The sequence below is a fragment of the Rhinatrema bivittatum genome, chromosome 2 (genome assembly GCF_901001135.1).
Source record: "Rhinatrema bivittatum chromosome 2, aRhiBiv1.1, whole genome shotgun sequence".
Taxonomy (NCBI): domain Eukaryota; kingdom Metazoa; phylum Chordata; class Amphibia; order Gymnophiona; family Rhinatrematidae; genus Rhinatrema; species Rhinatrema bivittatum.
In genome coordinates this window covers 730,204,560-730,227,491 of record NC_042616.1, presented here as the reverse complement: position 1 = coordinate 730,227,491, position 22,932 = coordinate 730,204,560, and the positions used below count along the sequence as shown (strand labels likewise).

Here is a 22,932-nt window from a genome sequence, read left to right as displayed (position 1 = left end):
GTTGTATGCATAAAATACATGCAAAAGTGATTTAGCACGTACTTTAGTACATACTAAAAAGAGACATTGCTGGGGGCAGAGTTGGGGCAGCGAAACCATTTATGTATATTTTTCAGTTTTCAAAAGTATCATGGTAATTTTCAAAGGAAAATGTAAATGTATTGTAGAAATTTTCAAAAGCCCATTTACCAACATTAAGTGTACTTAATATGGGTAAAACCTATAAAGGCTTTTGAAAATTGCTACAAAATATACTATTGAATTATCAATAGGTTTTACCTGTGTTAATTGCACAATGCAAGTAAATAGATTTTTAAAAAATTGTTATGCTAGTATGTGACATTTATATTTACATTTTCCTTTGAAAACTACCCTTCATGTAACTAAATGTATATACACACATTTACATCTGCCCCCAAGCCAATATAAATGTGTGCACATAGTCTAAGCTGGGTTACATGTACACTCACTAATGTTACTGGCCTATAGTCAAAATGCTTCCAAAATGAATGTAGTCAAACTTTACAACATCTGGGTCGCTGAGAATGAAAATGATGCTTAAAATTATTGATTGGCTTTAGTTTCCATTAAATGCTACTATGTTAGTTTATACGATCTTTGACTTTGGAATTACAGAAGAGAAGTGAGTTAAAAAGGTAAAGAATCCCAAATTAAATTGACTAATATACATTTTTGACTGAATCAATGCAATGTTTGATTTTCATTTCTGTATGAACAGGACCAGAGTTTCATATTGTGAACAATGCAGATAACTTAGGCTATGTTTGTGGTGAAATTACTTTTGCATCATAAATGTGCAGTAAAACCACTGTGGTTACAAAAGCCTACCACCTGTATTTTGTCTTCAAAACTGGAAATGAGGACAAGAGGTGGATGCCACACATATGCTGTAACACTTGTATCAGGGGAAATGCAGATCATCAATGCTTGTAGACCATTGCAGGACAATGAAAAGAGATGTTCCATTTAATGAATTCAATTATAAATATACTTATATGTGTAATAGTATAAGATGTATACTTATACAATAGTATAAGATGTTAACTTCAATACCATGTTACTTAAAGTTTTTTATATGTTCTAGGTTCTATGTAATGCTCTCAGGCAAGTTTTATTGTTTCACTCTAAACCGGTTTGATTTGTATCCAATGCAAGAAGATCGGTATATAAAAAAACAAAAATAAATAAAATAAATAAATAATGGCAAATCTGTAGGTAGGGAAAAGCCTGTAGGCCATTTAGACCGTACAGCAGCTGTAATTCATGCAAAGGTAGCAGCTGACCAGCACCATCTAGTACACGACCCAGTTGCATAATACCCTGATTGCTCCAGCATTGATAATCTGCAGATTGTAACTCCGGCGCAAACTCTGCATTACCCCGAACAGGTAACAAATAGGCACACAGCTAAGGCAGCACCAACAATTTTGTAAGCATCAGCCAGGCATGTCAAACTGGAGCTATTAAGGCTGTCAGTGGGGCTGAAAAAGGCAATTCCTTTCTGGGAGCCTGGATTATATATCGCAAATCTAGAGGGGCAACAAGAGTTTGCTCTGCCAGAAGGTTCACATAAGCAGCGTCCCCTAATATCCAATCACGGACCAGTCTTAAATTGCTGGCCAAGTTATAGAGCCCAATGTCTGGGATCCCCAGGCCACCCCTCCTCCACTGTACCTTCAAATGACTTGACTTCCAAAGTTATCAATCCTGCCCGCACTAACAAAAAACCCTGGTTCTCAACAGAATTAAGAAAAATCAAACAAGACCTGCAACATAAAGAACAACGCTGGCGGAAGGATCCCTCCCCTACCACACAGGCCTCCTAGAAAACCGCAATGGTCTATTATAGGACCACCATCCTTCGCACAAAAAGGGACTTCTATGCCAAAAAAATACACGGCTTCCTATACGACCCAAAAACACTGTTCTCATATGTTGCAGCACTCACCACCCCTATTCCTCCAATCATCCCAGAAGAAGAGGCCCAAGACAAATCCACAGAGCTGGCTGTATTCTTTGACAGCAAAATTAAAAATCTACTTATTCCGCTGACATCTTCCAACTCTACTCCAAACTCTCAGCCTCCACATAGCCAAAACCACTTCCAAACGATACACAGTCTCTAGAATCTTTCGATCTTACATCATCCTTGGAAATTGAATCTATCATCAAGAAAATGAAGCCCTCATCACACCCAATAGATCAAATTCCGACCAAACTCCTTCTCACAATTCCGAACACCATAGCCAAACCTCTGGCCGACATCATAAACTGCTCCCTCACTCAAGGAACAGTCCCGGACGCTTTAAAAACAGCCTCTCTGAAACCCTTACTAAAAAAACCTAACTTGGACCCATCCAACCCTATAAATTTCCGCCCCATTGCCAACTTACCTTTCATAGCTAAGCTAATGGAAAAACTGGTCAACACTCGACTCACAGACTACCTCGACTCCCACGACATTCTATATCCATCACAATTCGGATTCAGGAAACACAGAAACACAGAATCTCTCCTACTCTCATCCTGATGGGCCTTGACAAAGGTCAATCCTACCTGCTAGCTCTCCTAGACATTTCCTCAGCATTCGACACAGTTAACCACACTATACTCATCAACCGTCTGATGGAAATAGGCATCTCAGGCTCTGCACTCCTCTGGCTAAAATCCTTTCTAAGCGACAGGTATACAAGGTAAAAATAATCAACAAAGAATCTCCCCCCGTAGCGTCCAAACAAGGAGTAACCCAGGGGTCCTCTCTTTCCCCAACCCTATTTAACATCTATCTTCTCCCTCTATGCCAATTACTCAACAACCTCAACCTCACCTACTTTATATATGCTGACGACGTGCAGATCCTAATCCCCATCAAGGATCCCATCTCCAACACTTTAAACTTTTGGAACAGCTGCCTTCATTCTATCAATCTCCTTCTCACGAGCCTCAGCCTGGTTCTCAATACGTCCAAAACCGAACTTCTGGTCATCTCCCCCAATGATAATAACCCCCTAGCCAGCATCACAACTACACCACTAGTAAGCCAAGAGAGAGACCTTGGAGCCACCCTAGACTCCAGAATGAACCTTAAAAAATTCATTAATACCACCACTAAAGAAGGCTTCTATAAACTACAGGTCCTAAAACAGTTAAGACCTCTCCTACATTTCCATGACTACCGCTCAGTCCTTCAAGCCATACTATTCTCAAAGATTGATTATTGCAACACACTTCTGCTTGGTCTCCCTGCCTCCGCTACTAAACCTCTTCAGATGCTGCAAAACACTGCAGCCAGGATCCTTACAAACTCTCGCAGTATGGACCACATCACACCGATTCTAAAAATACTACACTGGCTACCCATCCAATACAGAATACTCTTCAAGACACTGACCATCATTCACAAAACCATATATCAGCAATCCTCTCTCCAACTTACCATACCCCTCGAACTCTACTCTTCATCAAGACCAACCAGATCTGCATACAGAGGCTCCCTCCAGGTTCCCTCTAACAAATCCGCTATACACAACTCCATTGAAAAACGAGCTCTATCAACTGCTGGACCTCATCACTGGAACTCTCTCCCACCAGATCTACGCCAGGAATATTGTCATCTCACCTTCAGAAAAAAATTGAAAACATGGCTGTTCGCCCAAGCATATCGCTGAAGAAGCTTGATGGTAACCTGCACAGACCACCACTCCTCGGTTGCGTCCTCTATCCGCCTCACAATGGAACTGTTATGCTAGAACTGCTCACTCAAATAATGTTTCAAATCCAATAACTCTAATAACTGTGTAAATAGCTATGTTAACTGTATATATTTACTATGTAAGCAATTGCTCCTGGCTTATCTGCTTTACTCTCCAGTTAGAAATTGTTTAATCTTTCCTTTCTTCTTCAAACGGCCTGGTTCTACATTCCCTGTTTTAATGTAACTTTCGCTTTCTGTGTTAACTGGTTTCACCCTCTAGTTTATTGTAAACCGGTTCGATAAGACTTGGTCTTGAGCATCAGTATAGTAAAAAGAATTAAATAAATAAAAATAAAATAAAAATGGCTAAAAGAGATCCTGGCCCGTTTACCGTGCCAAATAAAAACCCGTATCCCCTTTTCTAAACTTAACAGATCCCTGCGTTTTAGAACCAAAGGGAAATTCTGAATTAAATAAAGCCACCGAGGGAGGAGCCCCATTTTAAACAAGTTGATACAACCTCCTAGAGACAAGGGGAGGGATTGCCAGGTCGTCAATCGTTCTTGAGTGTCAGTAAGCAATCGCGTGATGTTTAAGGAGTAAAGTTGAGACAGTCTGGTAGAAAGCCAGACTCCCAAATATCTTACCTTCTCCTGCACCCACTGAAGAGGAAATGGACCCTCCCAGTTATCCCGTACTGTTTGAGGAAATGCTAAGGCTTCGGACTTATCTGTGTTAAGTTTAAGACGGGAAAAAAAAACAAAGTCCGTGAATATCTGTAAAAGAGCTGGAAGGGAAGGCTGTGTACTTGAATGTTTCTGTAGCAAAATGGTCTCCTCGCACTGCTCGAGCCTGCTGGGTCATGCGCAAAAGGGGTTCAAGCTAAAGAAGAAACAGTAGGGGAGAGAATGGGCAGCCCTGCCTGGTGCCCCTACTCATTGGGAAGCTCTCAGATCTCGAGCCATTGGCTATAATCATAGCAGTCGAAGATTGATATAATAACCGAACAGCAGACAGAAAAAGCCCCTCAAACCCCATATGTTGGAGGATGTGAAAGAGGTAGTCCCACTCGACCCTTTCAAATGCTTTTTCAATATCGAAACTTACTACTAAGTACGGCTCCCTTGCGTGTGTACAAAGTGCTATGGCCGTCAATACCTCCTAATGTTAGGAAGGCCATATCTTTTCCACACAAAACCTACCTGGCAGTGGTCAATTAAGGAAAGGAGTATGGATGCTAGTCTATTCGTTAAGATCTTAGCCAAGAATTTTTGATCTTGATTTAACAATGAAATGGGTCGGTAGGCCGTGGGAGACAGGTGGTCTTTCCCAGGTTTGATATGAGAGTAATGTGTGCTGTATTAGTATGAGGAGGATAGGAGCAGTGGAGATAAGGGCATTAAAGATGTGAGTGAGGGGAGAAACCAACAAGTCTGTCAGTGGCTTATAAAATTCTGCTGTGTATCCATCAGGGCCTGGAGTATTAAAGCTCTTTGCCTGCCTAATAATTTGCCTAACTTCGTTCTCCAAAATGGGTTGGTTTAAATATTGTTGCTGCATCAGAATTAAGCGAGGCAAGTTAAGTGAAAAGAGGAATCAGGAACAGGCCATGGGATCCCAAGATTCCGACCGATAAAGGTCTGACTAATAGTTGCAAAATAGTTTGAAAATGGTAGGGGTATCAAATGCCACTCACCTGCAGGGGCTTCAAGTAGCGGGTATGTAACAGGAGCTTCGTTGCATTCATATGAAATTAGACATCAACCTGCCAGATTTGTTGTCAAACTGAAATAATTTGTATTGATAATAGATTAAGCTTTTTTTCGCTCATTGATGTAACAAGGTGTTAATAGAACTATGTAAAGTGAGAAAATGGTCCTTGTTAGGGCGAGTGTGGGCTTTCATCAAAGCGCCTTTCGCCAATTGTAATTGAGCACTCAAAGACAGTAATTGTTTGTCTAACATTTTCCGTCAATGCACCATATAGGCAATAATGTCTCCTCTCAAAACTGCCTTCGCTGTGTACCAGAAAAGAATAGGGTCAGTCAAATGTTCCTTATTAAAGTACTGATATTCCTTCCATTTTCCCCGGAGAAAATCCACATAGCAGATATCATCAGCCAGATAATATGGGAATTTCCAAAGGAATGCCTGCGGTGGAGAGTGAGATCCTGCTAGCGAGATCCATCCTGGGGCATGATTGGAAATTACCAGATCATCTATTCGAGCTTCTTGTACTTTAGAAAAATTATGATCACTCACAAGGATATAATCCAGTCTGGACTGGGTAGGGTGTGCCCAAGAGACATGGGTGTAATCCCTCTCCGCAGCATCCACCAGGCATCCACTAACTGTAATGAACGTTTCAAAAAAAGAATGCCATTACCAGGGGCGGAAACACCCGAATGGGCTGTAGTTTTATCCCACTGTGGATCCCAGACCGAATTAAAGTCCCCTCTAGGGATGTGCATTCGTTTTGACCGTATGCGCAATCCGCAACGGATATGTCCCTATTCGTTGCATTTGTGGGTTCGTGAAATGCATGGTGAACCCCCAACGAATGCAATGTATCATTACCGAATTTACCCCACCCTCCTGACCCCCCCAAGACTTGCCAAAAGTCCCTGGTGGTCCAGTGGGGATCCGGGAGCGATCTCCTGCACTCAGGCCGTCAGCTGCCAGTATTCAAAATGGCGCCAATAGCCTTTGCCCCTACTATGTCAAAGGGGCTACCGGCGCCATTGGTCGGCCCCTGTCACATAGGAGGAGCACAAGATGGCGCTGGACGTCCATTGCTCCTACCATGTGACAGGGGCCGACCAATGGCACCGGTAACCCCGTGACATAGTAAGAGCAAAGGGCCATCAGCGCCATTTTGATTACTGGCAGTCGATGGCCCTTTGCTCTTACTATGTCACAGGGGCTACCAGTGCCATTGGTTGGCCCCTATGACATAGTAAGGGCAAAGGGCCATCGGCACCATTTTGATTACTGGTAGCCGATGGCCCTTTGCCCTTACTATGTCACAGGGGCTATCGGTGCCATTGGTCGGCCCCTACGACATAGTAAGGGCAAAGGGCCAACGGCGCCATTTTGATTACTGGCAGCCGACGGTCCAAGTGCAGGAGATCGCTCCAGGACCCCCGCTGGATGACCAGGGTCTTTTGGCAAGTCTTGGGGGGGGTCAGGGGGGGGGTTGTAGTTAATTAAATTTAAAGGTTTGGGATGGGGGTTTTTTTGTTTTTTTAACTTTAATGTAAAACGAATACCGAATGTAACTAATGGACGAATCGGGTTTCCCCCTATTTATTTATTTATTTTAAGATTTTCTATACCAGCATTCGCGATGAATATCGCACAGTTTAGTTAAGTTTTATAACTCGTACACTCTATGGTAACAATACTTTTATTACCGGCCTTTCTTCTTTCCAGCTTGTAGTAAGCTTCCAAGTTCTCTCCCCCTGTTGATTTGTAACTTTGACTTATTCCTACCTATTGTTATCTTTCGTTTACTTGAATTTGTTTACTCTAGTTTTTGCCTTTGTTAAACTGTAAACCGATCCGATATGGTTATTTACTATGAAGGTCGGTATAAAAAACTGTTAAATAAATAAATAAAAATAAATCATGCCGGTTTACAATTAACAAGAGGTGAAGGAACAAAGTAATTATAAAATAATCTATATAAATAAAAATGTTAAATAGTTTGTACGTCGTCGCTAATCTCGCCAACCACTTAACCAAATGCGTTCAAATTTGCACACAACATTCACTTCCCATACGGGAAGGATCTTATACACTTACATTACATATAGGTCACACCTGTGACAAGTAATACAAGTTTAAAAATTGCTTACACAAAACAGCGATATCTGGTGGCCGTCAGCGCAAGCACAACCTCTTACACCTTTCACACACACTCACACACCACACCCCACCCCCACACAGGGCTATTGTCTTTCATTCACACTCCCTCATAACACACAGAAATCCACACTCATCACACCACACCCCCCCACCCACACGCCTGCCAATGTCACTTACTTCACCCACCCTCCCAAAACACTCCAAAACACGAATTCCTGGCTGATACATTGGGAAGCCATACATTTCACACACCCTCCAATTTTAAATTAAAGTACCCTCTTCCATCCACCCACGCACTGCACTCCGATCACAAACTACGCTTGAAACAAGTCCATGCTTCTCCGCCGGCACCACAGGAACGGTCCGGGACACATCGCATTCAGTAGGGCCGTCGGATGCCAGCAGCCAAAATGGCGCTGGCGGACCTTGCCCTTACTATGCTATACGGAGACAACAATGACGTCGATACACCATGTGAATTAGTAAGGGCAAGAGCCCGTCGGCGCCATATCCTCAGCGGACATTTGCCCTTACTAGGTCAGGAATCCTGACGCAAATCTTTCACCGGTGAAGTTTTGCGACATGGCAGCCGGCAGAAGAAACCCTAGCACACACCCTCGCCACCGGCTGGCAATTTACACAGGTAGCCAGGGAGGAGCATGGTGGGGGACCGTTCTTATTTTCCGCCGCGTGTTTTTCACAGGGGGGGGCACTCATTCTCCACATCTCCCGAGAGGGGGGCTGTAGCGTGGGTTACTCTATTTCGCTGGGTTGGGGGGGGGGGCAGGAAGGTGTGCTTGCATATTTTAACTATTCTTTGCTGGTGCTGTTCATTTGGGGTTCAAAAAAAAAAACCAAAAACCACACAAACTGTAACCTTTACTGCTCTGTTCTATTTTTTCAATTTAACCAGGCTCAGCCACAGCAACGCGTGAACCGATTGCTTTCAAATTTGGACACAAGCTTCACCTCACATACGGCAAGGTTCTTCTACACTTATGTTACATATATGTCACACCGGGGGCTGGTAAAAAAGTTTTAAAATTTGGTTCCACAAAACATCGACATCTGCTGGACGTAAGCACAAGGTCTTACACCTTGCATATCACACACCCTCCGACCAGTCACAAATCCACCCTCCTCACACCCCCCTCCCCGCACACATGCCAATTGTACTTACTTCACACACCCTCCCAAAACACACAAAAACCCACAAAATTCCAGCATGCTACACCGGGAGGCCACTCACATGCCACATGTTTGCTATTCCCACACCCTACGAACTCACACAAAAACACCCTCCTCACACCCCCCACACCCATGACTTTTCTACTTACTACCCACACCCTCAGAACGCACGCAAAATGGCAGAATAATTCGGGCTGCTCCAGCGAGAGGGGCAACACCGCTCTGTGACACATCGCATACACTACGGCCGTTGGCTGCCAGCAATCAAAATGGCGCCGACGGCTCTGTCCCTTACTAGGACACTCGGGAATGCCAATGGCGGCAGTAGCCCATGTGACATAGTAAGGGCGAGGGCCCGTCGACGCCATTTTCTGGACTGGCAACCGGCGCACCTTCGCCCTTACTATCTGAGCGAGACGACCGCTCCCATTGCTCCACCCCACTGACAGAGTAAGTTCTAACAGCCATCGGAGACAGTTTCAGTGCTGGCTGCCAAGGGCCCGGCGCTAATACTTCCATGCTGGAACGAACGCCCGCTCCACCGACTACCATTTTTGACAGGTAACGGCGGGCCTGCAGGGGGGGGCATGGGGATGTTCTTGCGTCCATGTTCATGGGGGGGGGGGGGGGCAGGGGGCGGTTATCCCCATTCTCTTTTCTTTCTTTTCCACTTAACCTGGCTCTGCCACTGCAACGCGTGGCCGGGTACAGCTAGTAATAAATAATAATAAACATTAACCGGTGCTGACAAAAGGTTGCAGTTATAATAAAACAAATGCAACAGATTTGGGTCCCAGCGCAATGAATACCAAATAGCAACTTATCTTTTCCCTCTGCACATCCCTAGTCCCCTCCCACTACAATTGTATGGTCCACATAAGGGAGTAGGTGATTATGGATTTCCCGGAAGAAGTCCAAGCTGGGATTGTTCGGAGCATATAGATTACAAAAAACATAGGTGCAATGGTGGAATTCAGTTACTAAAATTAGGTATCTGCCTCGGGGGTCCTTAATTTCAGTTTGGGCCTTAAGTGGAACATGTTTCCCAATTAAGATCACAACCCCTGCCAACCTGGTAGTGATAGAGGCAAAGTGTACTGTCCCTACGCTGTGAAAAAAAGTAGAATATTTTGCATAATAGGGGTCTCCCTAGCTAAGACCGCCATATCCAACTGCCTGCCCCATAGCCAGAAGAAGTGACTAAACAAGTGCCCTCTTGAACCAGTGACTCAATCAAAAACTGAGATCAGGTGCCTTCCCCTCTGTGCATCTCACTCCCCTCCACATCCCGTTCCCCCTCCCCAACAACTTGGCCATGAAATAAGTCGAATAAGGCAGCCGCCCGATTAGAAAGCAACTGCCCCAGGCCCCTGGAGCAGGGCTACAGCATTTCAGTCAGGCCGCAGCTGATCAAGAAGTATTAGTACTGCTTGGGTCTGTATGTCGTAGGGATGTGAATCGTTTTACGACGATTAAAATTATCGTCCGATAATTTTAATATCGTCTTAAACCGTTATGAAACACAATACAATAGAGATTCTAACGATTTATCGTTATAAATCGTTAGAATCGTGAGCCGGCACACTAAAACCCGCTAAAACCCACCCCCGACCCTTTAAATTAAATCCCCCCCCCTCCCGAACCCCCCCCCAAATAACTTAAATTACCTGGTGGTCCAGCGGCGGTCCGGAACGGCAGCGGTCCAGAACGGGCTCCTGCTATTGAATCTTGTTGTCTTCAGCCGGCGCCATTTTCCAAAATGGCGCCGAAAAATGGCGGCGGCCATAGACCAACAGGATTCGACGGCAGGAGGTCCTTCCGGACCCCCGCTGGACTTTTGGCAAGTCTTGTGGGGGTCAGGAGGCCCCCCCCAAGCTGGCCAAAAGTTCCTGGAGGTCCAGCGGGGGTCAGGGAGCGATTTCCCGCCGCGAATCGTTTTCCGTACGGAAAATGGCGCCGGCAGGAGATCGACTGCAGGAGGTCGTTCAGCGAGGGTTCCGGCACCTCGCTGAACGACCTCCTGCAGTCGATCTCCTGCCGGCGCCATTTTCCGTACGGAAAACGATTCGCGGCGGGAAATCGCTCCCTGACCCCCGCTGGACCTCCAGGAACTTTTGGCCAGCTTGGGGGGGGGCCTCCTGACCCCCACAAGACTTGCCAAAAGTCCAGCGGGGGTCCGGAAGGACCTCCTGCCGTCGAATCCTGTTGGTCTATGGCCGCCGCCATTTTTCGGCGCCATTTTGGAAAATGGCGCCGGCTGAAGACAACAAGATTCAATAGCAGGAGCCCGTTCCGGACCGCTGCCGTTCCGGACCGCCGCTGGACCACCAGGTAATTTAAGTTATTTGGGGGGGGTTCGGGAGGGTGGGGGATTTAATTTAAAGGGTCGGGGGTGGGTTTTAGCGGGTTTTAACGATTTTAGCGGGTTTTAACGATTTTAACGATTTATCACGATATTTTACCCCCCCCAAACGGCAACAATACGATTCCCTCCCCCTCCCAGCCGAAATCGATCGTTAAGACGATCGAGGACACGATTCACATCTCTAGTATGTCGTACTTCTTCTGCATGCCGTGCTGCTTCCGAACTCAAACATTTTTTAGCTTCATCTGGCGTAGTAAGCCAGTGGATACCTTGCTTCGTGGTGACACGTAGACGAGCTAGGTAAGTGATTGTGGCCTTCAAGCCCAGGGCATAAAGTTGCGCACAAAAAGGAGCCATACTTTTATGTTGTGCACTGAGGGAAGCCGAAAAGTCCTGAAAAATAAGGACTTTTTGATTCTCATAGAGAAGGGACTTACCCGCCCGCACCGCTCGCAGCATATCACTTTTATGCATAACGTTCAGAGGTTTTCCTATCACCACTCTTGGCCGGGTGGAATCCTCTCTTCGAGGCCCAAGACGGTGCGTACGTTCAACGCTCAGTGGGCCATGCGCTGCAGGTAATTCTAACTCGCAGGTGAACCAGGTCTCTAAAAACGTCGGAAAATCTCGTTCTCCCAGGGTCTCTGCCAGACCGACGAAGCGGAGATTAGATCGGCCTGACCTGTTTTCCAGGTCATCTATACTGTTGCCGTGTTTGGCCAGGGGTACTTTAAGAGCCTGGAGCTCAGCCACGTGGTCGCGGTGGCCATTTTGTACCTCCGAAACACGCCGCTCCACTTCTTCTACGCGCACTTCAAATCCTGCAATGGAAGCGGACAGGTCTGTAAGTATTGCAGAAATGATTTGCAAGTCCAGCCGGAGGGGCTTCCTGCACTGCCGCCTTGATATCCACGAGGGCTGCAGCTTGCAGCGGGTCTGGGGAGCCCGGGTCTTCTGGCTGGGGCTCCGGAGGCCTTGCCTTTTCTTTGTCCTTCTCTCGCTTTGTCAGTCACGCAGCCATGCCGAGATTCTGGACTGTCTGCGTCTGTCAGGTAGTCGGGGGCTCAGAGATGACAAATCTAATAAATGGATCCATTAATGAGCAACGGATGGGCTCAGATGGGAGGTGGGGAATGGAGAAGGGGAAGAGGCGTCCTCACCCTTCACTGCATCACGTGATCTCCCTCCGCAAAATCCAATTTTATGTCCACAGCAGATCACAATTATACATTCCTAATTTTAATAAAGAGATTTTTGTTAATATTCTCCTTGGAAGTGATAATATGCATCCAACAAAGTGCTCTTTGGCTCTACTCTTCTATAAAGATGTCTAGCACCCATTTAAATATTTGCTATGGATGTTAAATGAGCTAAACCAGATACACCCTCTCTGTTAAAATGGTGCAGCAAAAGGAAAGAACTACAGCTAAGGATCCAATTAAGGCTGAGATGGCAGTTCTAAAGCACATGTTGCATCTTAAATGTGAGACCATGCAAGACATTAAGAAAGAAATGGCAGGGTTTACAACTCAGTTTACCCAAGTTCTAGTGGCCAGATCAAATACAGTGATCCATCAAGTCACTCATCCAAATCAAACAGGATTTAAGAAAAACTGATTACTCAACAAACAATATCCAATTTTTTCACAACATCTTGCTTATTTTCAAAGACAGAACTACACCTTTGTTCTTGCTCTCTTCTTAGATACAGAACAGGCTTTTGATTGCATTGAGTGGAGCTATTTAATGTCTTAGAAAGGTTTGGTTTTCAATGGTAAAAATCTTATTTTCAATACCCTCTGCTAGGTTACTGGTCAATAACCTAATACCTAAGCTTTTTTTTGAAGAGAGGTTCAAGGCAAGGATGCCATTGTTCTCCCCCTCCCCTGTTATTCGATTAAGGCTTAGAACTTTTAGTCATTGCTATTCAGCAATCAGATAAGAATAAAGGCATTGCCTTCAAGAATACATGTTGACAATTATCTGTTTGTTCAGATGACATCCTTCATTGTCTATTCCAAATGTACTAGCTTTAATTTAAAAATTTTGGCTTATTCCAGGTTTCAAAATCAATTTGTGCAAATCTGAAGTATTTCCTCTGCATATTTTTGAACTAAAGATCTAATTGAAGTTTTTCCTTTTCAGTGCCAGCCTATATGCAAAAAATACTTGGGTTATTCATTTCTCATCACAAATAGATATTCCTATTAATTTGAATGAACAAAATATTCTTATTAAAGTTCAGTCATTAATTACAAAGTGGGTCACATTATATCATATTTCCTGGTAAGATAGATTGGAAATGATCAAAATATCTATCACTACTCAAGTAATTTATTCTCTTATTAGTACACTAGCAACTGTACCCGTTTTACGCCCGGGCGGCGAGCCATTTTATTGGCACATCTGCTCTTGTTTTGAGCCGAATTTCCCTAGAAAACTGTAAGAGTGTCCCTTCCACCCACACACATCCCCTCATATAGGCTCCCTCTCTGAAACCCACAGTCAAGCATCCCGCACACTCCCGTTCTTACCAACCAAGCTGCATCTCACACTCCCCCACACCCCCTCTCCTTTCTCACACACATTCTCTCTCACCGGCATCCCCCTCACTTCATATAGGCTCCCTCTCTCTGAAACCCACACTCAAACATCCCCCACCCCATCCCCCCACCCTCTCTTACCTCCCATGCTCTCTCTCACACCCTCCCCATCCCCTCTCACCAACCATGCTCTCTGTCACCCCATCCCCCTCACATATACATTCTCTCTCACCGGCATCCCCCCATGCTCTCTCTCACATCTTCCCACCCCCCTGCTCACCAACCAAGATCTCTATCACCCCCCTCTCTCACACACACATTCTCTCTCACCGGCATCCCCCCCATGCTCTCTCTCACACCCTCCCCACCCCCCACTCACCAACCATGCTCTCTGTCATCCCCCCCTCTCTCTCATCCACATTCTCTCTCTCCGGCACATCCCCCCACCCATGCTCTCTCTCACATCCTCCCCACTCCCCATCCCATGCTCACCAACCATGCTCTGTCACCCCCCCCCCCCCCCACACACACACACACACACATTCTCTCTCACCGGCATCCCCCCCATGCTCTCTCTCACTCCCTCCCCACCCCCCTCTGACCAACCATGCTCTCTTAATAGCAGTTTATGGACTTCTCCTCCAGGAACTTATCCAACCCTTTTTTCAACCCAGCTTACTAACTGCCCTAACTATATCCTCCTGCAACAAATTCCAGAGCTTAATTGTGTGTTGAGTGAAAAATATTTTTTTCCCGATTCGTTTTAAATGTGTTACTTGCTAACTTCATGGACTGCCACCTAGTCCTTGTATTATCCGAAATAGTAAATAACTATTTCACATTTACTCTTTCAAGTCCTTTCATGATTTTGTAAACCTCTATCATATCATTCCTCAGCTGTCTCTTCTCCAAGCTGAACAGTTCTAACCTCTTTAGCCTTTCCTCATAGGGGTGCTGTTCTGTCTCTATTATCATTTTGATTGCTGTTTTCTGTACTTTTCCCACTGTAACTGTATCTTTTTTGAGCTGCATCAACCAAAATTGCACATAGTATTCGAGGTGCGGTCTCAGCAAGAAAAGACATCCATGGAGGCCTTATGACATCCTCCATTTTATTTGCCATTAATTTCCTAATAATTCCTAACATTCTGTTTGCTTTTGTGACTGCCGCAGCATGCTGAACTGACAATTTCAATGTAATATCAACTAAGACACTTAGATATTTTTCCTGAATGGTAACTCCTAAAATGTAACCTCATATCATGTAACTACACCATGGGTTATTTTTCCCTATATGCAACTCCTTGCACTTGTACATATTATATTTCATCTGCCATATGCATGCTCAATTTTCCATTCTCGCAATGTCCTTCTGCAATTTATCACAATCTGCTTGTAATTTGCTATTTTGTGTCATCAGAAAATTTTATTATCTCACTGATCGTATCCCTTTTCAGTTTATTTATAAATATATTGAAAAACACTGGTCCAAGAACAGATCCCTGAGGCACTCCACTGTTTACCTTTTTTCACTGTGAACAGACCACGAAACACGAGTCGGGCTTAGGCTTTAAAACGTTGCATAAGTTATTTCAAAAAGAAATTCAGGAATTCAAGTCATCATTTAAGATGTTTCTATGGCTAACTATTCAAATTTTTAAATTGCAAATTGTTGCATGTCCTGTCCGCGCTCAGCCCGCGCCCAGGCCTGCTCACCAAACCTCTGATCCAACGAGTCCTGGGTCGTCCTCTCCCACTGCTGCTGCTAGCTCGGCCTCGGCATCCCGCGGTGGCAACCACCGAGCCTTCCACCTCCCACCGGCCTTACAGCGGGGCTCGGCGTCCTCCATGGCATGTGCGCACAGACCGCCCAGCCTCTTAAAGGGCCAAAGGTGGGTCCCAGCTCCATGGCGCGCCCTGATTGATGCATATACTTAAGGAAGTGGTCAGCCACCGCTTCCTCACCTTGGCAATCGGATCATATACTCCCATGTGTCTAGTTTGCCTTCCAGGGTCTCTTGTTCCAGTGTCTCCTGTTCCAGCGTCTCCTGTTCCTTCATCTCTCCATCTCTGGTAGTACCCTTCAGACTGATCTCATGGTACTGACCTTTGCTTGTTCCTGACTATTCTTGATTGCTCCCTGGATTTGACCTCTGCCTGTTCTCCGACTACTCTTGATTGCTGCCTGGAACTGACCTCTGACTGACCACTGACTACTCTGATCACTGCCTGGAACCGACCTCTGCTTGACTACAGATTACTCCTGATTGCTGTCTGGAACTTGACCCCTGCCTGACCTGACTACTTCCGGATTGACTATAGGTACTGACCCCTGCTTCAGCTGACCATTCTGGACTGATTCTCTGGCCTTGATCCTCACTATACACTCGGACTCTGTTCTGGCCGCCTGTGCCCTTTGGACCTTCTGCTCTGAACATCGACCATGCACCCTTGTTCATGGTGGGCACACCCCTGCGCTTCCTCTCTAGGAGATCCTGTGAGGCCCAATTAAGACCAGGCAGCCCGGGTAACCAAGTGCTCAACCTGAGGGAACCCCGGGGTGCTTTTGGAGAAGCTCCAGCTAGCCTCTGTCTCCTCCTGTGCTCTGCCTCCTGGTGGCAGGCGCTCTCCAGGTCCGACCGGAGGGCTGTACCAACCCTGCACCAGGCCAAGAGTCCACCTCCAGCGCAACACAAATATTGATAAATTCTAAAGAACATTTTCCTTGTCGTATAAGAAACCAATGATTAAAATATTGTTTGGTGTTTTTCACCTAAGAGGTTTAAAGATTCATTCAATATTGCTAAAACCACAGATAAGTGATTTTCTGTTTTGCCAAAATAATTGATTATGAAGGTCTCTTTTTCATTGGAAATTTCGTAAGTGTTGTATTTATAGAGAGTGAACTAAGTATTTTTGAGAATGGTGTACATGCGTGCTTTAAAATATATTTGCCTCCGCATTTAATTCTTTGTTATTACATCCAAATTGTAACAATATTTTTATGTATAAAATATATGAGTCATTTTTTTGAATGGGTACAGAAAGTATACATGAACTTGCATTACAAATATAAGTGCATAAGATAACATGCACATACTTTGCGGGCAGAAATATACAGTACTTTCTAAACTGTGCTGTTCCAACCATACAGTTTATAAAATACTTGCATAAATCTCCATGCATCCAATTACATGCGTAAATGGTGTACCACAGACTGTTTTGAAGGTTGGGCTTTCAGGATGTAAGTACAATGTTATGCATGCAAAAAAGTTTTGCATGTATAGCAAATGAAGTGAATGAAACAACTGCACATCCCTAGAAATCATTCAATGGAAGGGAAATAAATTGGACGTCAGGGCTGTTGGATTTTGCCAAAGTATTTTTGCCTTTCTTCCCCATGAAAAAATATGAAATCTGTTTAGATTTGCATTACTTTTATCTTGTTCTCCTGTGAACTTTAAAGTTCCAAATGCCTTATTCTCACAAGGAGTTATCCTGCCTATAAGAACTTTTAAGAGCTGGGTTCAATTAATGATGTTTTCCATATGGTGGGCATTCTTGGTTTGCTAATTGCCACCTGGTACCTCATATATGTCCTGTTCATTAGAGATTTGTCCATGGAATCACATACAATCCTTAGGGAAACCATAAAAGTAAACTACATTATAACATGATACAATACATTAAAATACAGGACAATTCTTGCTGCACATAGGTCATCTCCCCCTTTGAATGAATGAATAGCAAAAACTAAAGGATAACCCCATTCTACAGCACATTTGTATTAAAAAGAATTTTAAAAACTTTCAAACAACTCTGCACGGCAGCCTATACACGCATATATGGCCATGAGCAGATCTACAATAGTATTTTGTAACCCACACATATCATAAAATATGGGTATCTCTATCCCGCAACAAATGCACGTATGTATGCTTACACGCGAATCCATGCAATGCAGTGAAATCGAGTAAGGCAATGCATTGAACACGCATACTTTTCCTACCTATTTTAAAAATAGACGCTTATATATTTTACTTACAAAAATAAAGTAGGACTTATGTAAATCATGATTTATGAGCATAAGTCAGCGGATTTTAAAACATACGTTCGGAATTGAAATGACTTGTTTACCAATTACTCCAGCGGTTTGGCCAGCACTACGCAAGGTCATCAAGACCCTCCTGGTTATTCAGTTTACCAAGACCTCCCACCCAGCCAACACTACACAATAAACAAGTCTGATATCAATTACGTAAGATAATTAGCAGGTGTAAAATTCCATGAGTAAGAAACCAAATGTATGCAGGTAACTGTCTTAAAAAATAGCAACTTCTGCCCCAGAATGCCCCTAGACCACCCCTTTCTTACATGCATGTATGTGCACATAAAACATACAGAACATGCATACTTAAGACTTTTATAAATATGGATTGCACAAATAAAGCTAATTTTCTAGCGCATGCATTTCCATTTTTACTTGAGAAAACAATTATTAATCAGGAGATCAAAGCACTGTAAGGTATTTTTAAATTATTTTTAAATTATTATTTTTATTTTATTTCCTTTAACTCAGAGAAACTACATTAAAATAAAAGAAAAAAAATCAAAGCACCAAAAAGGACTTCATCCTCCCAAAAGGCTTAAAAGCAATAGTAAGGCAAGATACAGGTCACTGGTTGACAAACTCAGCCAAAACATTGACAAATGAAAACTGTTTTGGAGTAGCTTTATCCTTCTGGTGGAAACAAAATGATCACCCTCACATTACGGGAGCTTTGATGCCAACTCTGCAAAGCACCTCCACCCTGACCTGCTGTCACGCAGGCTGACAGTTCTATTTGTCTGGCCCACTCAGAATGCAAACCCATGTATTCCTACTGGTTTTCACAGCTCCACTTCCTCTGAGGTACAGCTGCGTAGCCACTAGCCAAAGCACCCAATCAGATAACACTTATTTACATGGTTATAAAACCTCATCTTAAATCTCGTGTCAATTGTTGTCACTATATATAGCCCTTTCAGAGTATCTTGTGGGCACAAGCGCTCCACTGCTCTGCTCCCTTCAGAAGTCCTGATATAGCGCATAATATGATTTCAATGTAAATGTTGCCCATCACATAATCATACCTCTTCAGAAACTCTTTTCTGCTGGGGTAGCTTAAATCTAAACACACTCAAGCAGCTTGCTGCGCTGGAGCAAGATTTCTTCCACAGGAAAAAAAAAGTCAAAAACCCCAACACAACAATGCCAGGGAAAAAAAAATCTGAACATTTTCTGCAGAAAGATGGGCTGTCTCCAAATCCTTGTGCCCTATCAGACAAATTAAAGTAAATCAAGCATGAAATGAAGCAGAAGAGCCCTGAGATAAGGCTTCTTTAAGTCATTTACAGATTAGGATAGAGAGAGGTGCATCTGGTCTCTGGCAGTGAAGGAGGCTAGTTTCCCATCTCACAATAGCAGACTGTGTATAGGATTACTTTACCTTGTCACTGACAAGGGAAAAGGCGCCTGCAAAATGTCTCTAACTAACTTCCTAATGTTCCCAGCGAAGATCTCTTATTAAAGTATTAACTGTTGCAATGATAGAAATAAATTTTGATAAAGGAAGGAGAAAAAAAGCAGACACCAGTCTGATTTATGAACTGGTCAGGAGCTGATAAACTGGTGGGGGCTCTGCTTGCACAAGATGAGCCTCTTCTGTTATCAGTCAGGGCTCTGTTGCAAGAATCTGCAGATCACTTTCCAACAATAATTATTGACGAAACCAACTTACTGTGCAGTATTGGGTGCACTGGTTTCCCAGCAAGAGCAAAGGGTGCCTGTCATGCTATCAGATAGGATCCTCTTGGTGCTCACTGCATGTCAATTTCCTCGTGGAACTGTTGATCCAAAATGGTTGCTGTGTGAACTGATGCTCTAGCAGTGAAAATATAGAACCTTTATTCCTTGCTTGCTGAGATTAAGAACATAAGAACATGCCATGCTGGGTCAGTCCAAGCATCCATCAAGCCCAGCATCCTGTTTCCAACAGTGGCCAATCCAGGCCATAAGAACCTGGCAAGTACCCAAAAACTAAGTCTATTTCATGTTACTGTTGCTAGTAATAGCAGTGGCTATTTTCTAAGTCAACTTAATTAATAGCAGGTAATGGACTTCTCCTCCAAGAACTTATCTAATCCTTTTTTAAACACAGCTAAACTAACTGCACTAACCACATCCTCTGGCAACAAATTCCAGAGTTTAATTGTGCGTTGAGTGAAGAAGAACTTTCTCCGATTAGTTTTAAATGTGCCCCATGCTAACTTCATGGAGTGCCCCCTAGTCTTTCTATTATCTGAAAGAGTAAATAACCGATTCACATCTACCCGTTCTAGACCTCTCGTGATTTTAACCACCTCTATCATATCCCCCCTCAGCTGATTCTGCTACAATAATTTATAAGAAGTATTTCCATAAGGACAGGAAGTCTTTGCTGGTATGCCAGTGCTTCTGAGTTTTGCAATTAATTTTTGGGAGAAAATGTCTTGTGGGTTTAGTAAGATGGCAACAAGCAGAGAACTTTAAAGATATGGTTACTGCAAGTAAACTTACCTGTGGCCCAGTGATCATGTTCTTGCATTTTAGATAAGTTCACCTGTTTGTGCATTGTGAAACATATCAGTTTTTAACATTTGTATCTAACACAGAGCTATAGAGAGAGTGAGAGAGAGAGAGACCAAACTTAGAAAAGACTTTCTATACTACATAAAATCTTTCCTTAACATGAATTTAGGAACTGGCTCCACAAATGAAAACAGGTCCTGACTTCGCCACTAGGGATGTGCAGAGCAAAATTTTATGTTCATATTTTTTATGTCCGAAAGGGGGTCCCACTTGCGGCCAATATGGACATTAAAAAAATCCAATGAGTTGGGTATATGTACATATGTGCAAAAAAAAAATTTAAACCCCCTCACCCTCCTTAATCCCCCCCCCCAGACTTACCACAACTCCCTGGTGATCGAGCGAGGAGTGAGGACGTCATTTCTGCAATCCTTGGCGAGAAGCATGTGACGTCGGTGGCACGTCGAGTGACGCGGCGTCACGTGATTCCCGGCTCGTTCGCGCCGGACGGCTCGTTCGGCCCAAAAAGAACTTTTGGCCAGCTTGGGGGGGGAACGAGCCGGGAATCACGTGACGCCGGCGTCACTCGACGTGCCGCCGACGTCACATGCTTCTCGCCAAGGATTGCAGAAATGGCGTCCTCACTCCTCGCTCCATCACCAGGGAGTTGTGGTAAGTCGGGGGGGGGGGGGGGATTAAGGAGGGTGAGGGGGTTTATATTTTTATTTTGGCTCAACAATCGCGATTTCCCACATATCGAACATATCTATGTTCGATATGTGGGAAATCCGATCGTTTATGTCGAATCAATTTTTTAAGTAAAAAAAAAATATGAGTTGCGTTTTACTAATGCGGTCAATCCGAATGCACACCCCTATTCGCCACATTTTGGTACATATCAGCAGGTTTTGGCATGTGTTTTAAATGTTGTTCCTACAGATATTTCTAATTTTTCGATCTTTATTGTACTCTTTTGACTCAGATAATCAATTATTCTTCGTATCTCTTTTCTGTCACATCCACCTTTTACTGGTTGAAAATATAAGGCAGAAAGGCACTGATTTGTGCCTTGTATCACAAATGTAACTGGTAAGGTCATGTATGTTTTCTGCCCCTTTTTTACATAGAAATATGGACCATAAAAGAAATTGTAAGAGATACCAATTCATATATTTCAGGGCAATAGTGAAAGCTATTTCCTCAGTTTAAACTTTGTTTTACCTGCGAAAATGGGCTACTTGATTACTGCCCATTGACTGGGCGGGTAAAAGTATGCACACATGTTAACCACACACACATTTTTACCTATGCATTTTTGTAGACATTTCTGGATAAGCACATATGGAGAAGTAAACAATGAGCTTAATTTTGCCTTATAAAAAAAAAGGCCCCACACATAAAGCAGGCATAAATCATGTACCAGTTTTTGTTTCATTATTGCAGCAAACTGTGGTGCTTGGAGGTGGACCCTTGTCCTGGAGCAGTGGAGAACGGCTTGTCCTGGAGCAGTGGAACACGGCTCCCTGATAAGGATCAGGAAGCACCTGCCCCCAGGGGGCGGAGCACAGGAGGAAACAGAGGCTAGGATGAGCTTCAATACTGGAAGCCCGTTGTCCCCTCGGGTGGAGTCCGTAGGGACCTGGGCCACTTGGAGTTAGGTGGGACTCGCAGGGTCTCCCAGAGAGGTGATAGAGAGGCGTGCCCACGAGCAGCAAAGGAGAATGGTCAGTCTCAAGGATATAGGTCTGGAGGAGCAAGGAAGGCCAGTACAGCGTAGGTGATGACAAGGCAAGGGACAAAGCCAGAATCAGGAGTCGTGGTCAATTGCAGTCGGTCAAGTTCCAGAGGTCAGACGAGGTCACAAGGCAGACAGAGGTCAGGATCCAGGCAGCGAACAGAATAGTCAAGGAGCAGGCCGAGGTCAGTACCAGAGAGACAGTCCAAGGGTACTACCTGGGGAGACAGGACAGACAGACGCTGAAACAGAAGGACGCTGGAACACAGGGAGGCTGGACAAAGCTGGAACAGTAGGACGCTGGAACAAGGCTGGAACAAGACTGTGAACGCGGAGGCAAACTAATACACTTACATTGCCAACCCGATTGCCAAGGCAAGGAAATGCAAGCAGGGACTTCCTTATATCATACGTTCAATCAGGGCACGCCGCGGAGCTAGAACCCGCCCCTGGCTCTACAAGAGGCTGGGCGGTTCATGCGCACGTGCGTAGGGGCATTGCCAATGCCACTGGGGACACCGAACTCCGGTATGAGGCCAGGTGCGCAGAGGAAAGCCTGGCGACCGCCGCCACAGGACGCTGAGGCCTGGAGGACTTGCGGCTGCCACTAGGGAGGGCGACCCGTGTCCTGCAGAGAAACTAGTGAGGTTAGCAGGCCCGTGCGCAGGCCGGGCGCGAATGGAGCGCGAAACAGTATCCCCCCTTCTAGGCCTCCCTCTACACAGCTGTGGCTTTTCAGGATAGGTCCTATGGAAGGTCCTGAGGAGCTCTTTATCAAGAATGTTGTGGGAAGGTTCCCATGAGTTCTCCTCAGCCCCATAACCCTCCCAGGCAAAGAGGTATTCCCATCTGCCTTGATGCCGACGGACGTCGAGGACCTCTCTTACCTGGAGTGACGAATCTGGTTCA

General features: G+C 44.6%; 1 protein-coding gene across 3 annotated transcripts in view; it reads right to left on the bottom strand.

The window, feature by feature from the left end:
• The window catches only part of ZFPM2 (zinc finger protein, FOG family member 2), a 1,143,438-nt gene that overhangs the window by 729,747 nt on the left and 390,759 nt on the right, over nt 1-22,932 (bottom strand). The gene's annotated exons all lie outside the window — the stretch shown is intronic.